This window comes from Chionomys nivalis, chromosome 18 (assembly GCF_950005125.1).
Source record: "Chionomys nivalis chromosome 18, mChiNiv1.1, whole genome shotgun sequence".
Classification (NCBI taxonomy): domain Eukaryota; kingdom Metazoa; phylum Chordata; class Mammalia; order Rodentia; family Cricetidae; genus Chionomys; species Chionomys nivalis.
In genome coordinates this window covers 4402150-4405644 of record NC_080103.1, presented here as the reverse complement: position 1 = coordinate 4405644, position 3495 = coordinate 4402150, and positions in this window count along the sequence as shown.

The window sequence follows — 3495 nt, the reverse complement described above, 5'->3', positions numbered from 1 at the left end:
GCCACTTCCGCCCAGCGCGCTGACGCACAGCCTTTTCCGGCCGTGAGGTAGGACGGTTCCGATGAGAAATCTGGATTCCGATTGGACTCTCAGTAATTTAAAGCGTCTGGCGTTCCGGAGACAAGTGAGCGGGTGACTTTTCCGACTTGCTCCTTTGCCCTTAAGAAAAATGGCTGCTATGTCTGCTTGAAAAGCGAGGTCGGCGCTAGAAGAATCCATCTTTGTTGTAGGCAAGCTAGCTTCTAGGACGACATTTAAGTTAGAAAATGAAACAGATTTTCTCCGAATTCAGTTTGTTCATGTGGAGTCCCAGCCTGTAGCTGAGGAAGAATCTTCCCGCGACTACAGCCCACTTATATTCATTTACCTGTTTTTGAATAAGGATTTTTTCCTAAGGTTGCACAAATGCCTTTTCTTTCTTTCTCTTTTTTTTTTTTGTTTTTCTTGGGTATATGAAGCTCCAGTCCGCTGCAGGGCCCTCTGTTTTGGTGGTGTTAGTGGCCACGAGTATAGCATTGATCTTGGCAAAAACGTAGGCACTTGGATATCTATGGCGTTATGAAACAAGCAAAAGTTGAAAGAAAAACTGCTCAGCATTGTCGGGCATCTAAAAAGCCGAGGCTAGGAACTGAGATGGCTCTGCAGGTAAAGGGAGCAGCGGACAGACGATCTAAGTTCCATCCCTGTAGCCCACAAGGTGAAAGGCCAGAACAGACTTCTATGAGTTGTTCCCTGATCTCTACACGCGCAAACGCGCATATTAGTGAGTGTAAAAAGGAGATGCTCAACAAAGTAGCTAAGGCTGTCAGGGCGGAGTTAATAATCACGGGTTATGAAATTCCCTTTCGTGAGGGTTGTGCATTTGTGCTTGGCTGACTTTTCGACATAGTGAAAAGCTTTGAATGCTAAGCAGTTTGAGTTGAATCTGGAAAACAAGTCCTCACCATTATATTATGCAAGTATTCTTAGAGGGACAAAGAAACCAGCATGCTACCATCCAGAGACATTTGCTTACATTCTGATATAATTAATAGAATAAAAATTCACTAATAATAGTGAAAGCTAAATAATAGTTTTTCTTTTATGGCATATAATAAGTAAAATATTCGTCTGTGGCCAGGATGAGGGCACAGCTCTGAGAAGTCTGAGGTGCTCCCTTAGTATTTTAGGCCCTGGACTCCAGACGGTCATTGGCTGTGAAATGGGAAAGAATTGCGGGACGAGCCAATGTGAAGCAGTTAGCCCCAAAGTTCACTTGTCAACACCACAAAAAGTAAATAAAAAGTCCTGAGGAGGGCTGGAGAGATGGCTCAGAGGTTAAGAGCATTGCCTGCTCTTCCAAAGGTCCTGAGTTCAATTCCCAGCAACCACATGGTGGCTCACAACCATCTGTAATGGGGTCTGGTGCCCTCTTCTGGCCTGCAGGCATACACACAGACAGAATATTGTATACATAATAAATAAATATTTAAAAAAAAAAAAAAGTCCTGAGGAAATGAACAGCAGGCTTGGGTAGTCGCGTCATGTGTCTGACTGGAATCAGCATGGCACGGAAGCATTGATTCTACAGTCATTTTTTTCTCTTCTTTCTGGCTTGCTTTGTTTTTTTGAGACAAGGTTTCTCTGCATAGGCCTGGCCGTCCTAGAACTCGCTCGCCCCTAGACCAGGCTGGCCTTGAACTCACAGATCCACCTGCCTCTGCCTCCTGAGTGCTGGGATTAAAGGCGTGCACAGCCACCACCACCTCCATACTCCGCCTTCCCGCCTTTCTTCCTTTTCATCAGGTCCTGCTGATGCCATGGGAAGGACATGGATATTGTTGGGCATTTGTGCACCGCATGAAGACGGCTGGCTGTGATTAGTGGAATAAAAAACTGAAAAGCCAATGGCTAGGCAGGAAGTATAGGCGGTACTTCCTTGCAAACAGAGAACTCTGGGAAAACAAAAGGTGGAGTGGCTAGCCTGACATGGAAGAAGCAGGCTGGCAATACAGAGTAGAGGTAACCAAGCCATGTGGAAGAATGTAGATTAATAAAAGCGGGTTAATTTAAGTTAAAAGAGCTAATGTGACAAGCTCAGGCACACATGCAGACAAAACACTGTACTTGTAATAAATCTTTTTTTTGCTTAAAATTGTTAATTATATTTTATATGTATTATTTCATCTCAATACAAATAAATACGTTACAAAGAAAAAAATGCACAAAGAGATAATGTAACAATCATAAACCCAAAACAAACTAAGAGAACTGGGATACAACTGACTCCCATAGAGCCCTTCTCCAGTGTGTACAAACCCTGGGCTCCATCCCTGCAAACAGAAAAGAGATGTAATGGGGAGGGAACTGGCTGGTATTCGTCTATCACATCCACATTAAGCAGTCCAAATCTCAGAAGCTGCAGCTCTCTGAATTGTGCCTGCCATCTGTAAGGGCCTACAGTGCTGGGCTCTAAATATCTAACATGAAGACTAGAAGGCAGCATGGCTTTGTTTGCCTTTGCGCAATCGCAAATCAGAGGTCTATGGGTTTAAGGGCCAAGTCTATAAACCAAATTTTAGCCACACACTCTGGTCAGTACCAACTATTTTCCAGGAACAGTACATGGTGTTGGTTTAGTTTTTCAAATCCAAGATATCTGGTTGTTGAAACGAAAGCCTTCTGAACAAGTCTGCCATGTAAGGGATTGAAAGAATTCTGTCCCCAAAACTTTATATAGAGAAATATCAACAACAAAGAGAATTTGATATTTATGCAACAAAATTCATTTTCAAAGAACTGGCCAGTTGGCGCAGGCTTCAGTAATGTCTACGGTCACTGGCATGGAAGGACTCCCGCTCCCAGGAGTGCCTGTGCTCTTTATGCCTATGGGACTTCCCTGGACTCCCACTTCTGCTTCTATGACTCCGCCCTTCCACCATGCCTGCTGGAATGAGCACCTGAGCTCCTCCTCTATCCTTCACTCTTGCTGTCTTGCTGCTGGAGGACAAAGAGCAGGAAGGTGGTTCTGCTAGTTCCTTGCGTCCTTGCGTCCAGTCTTCTTTCTTTCTTTCTTTCTTTCTTTCTTTCTTTCTTTCTTTCTTTCTTTCTTTCTTCCTTCCTTCCTTCCTTCCTTCCTTCCTTCCTTTCTTTCTTTCTTTCTTTTTTTTTGGTTTTTTGAGACAGGGTTTCTCTGTGGTTTTGGAGCCTGTCCTGGAACTAGCTCTTGTAGACCAGGCTGGTCTCGAACTCACAGAGATCCGCCTGCCTCTGCCTCCCAAATGCTGGGATTAAAGGCATGCGCCACCACCGCCAAGCTTTTTTTTTTTTCCTTTTTTCTTTTTTCTTTTTTTTGCTTTTGATTTTTGTTTTTCGAGACAGGGTCTCTCTGTAGCTTTGGAACCTGTCCTGGAACTAGCTCTTGTAGACCACGCTGGCCTCAAACTCACAAAAATCCACCTGCCTCTGCCTCCCGAGTGTTGGGATTAAAGGCCAGCGCCACCACCACCCGGCTTT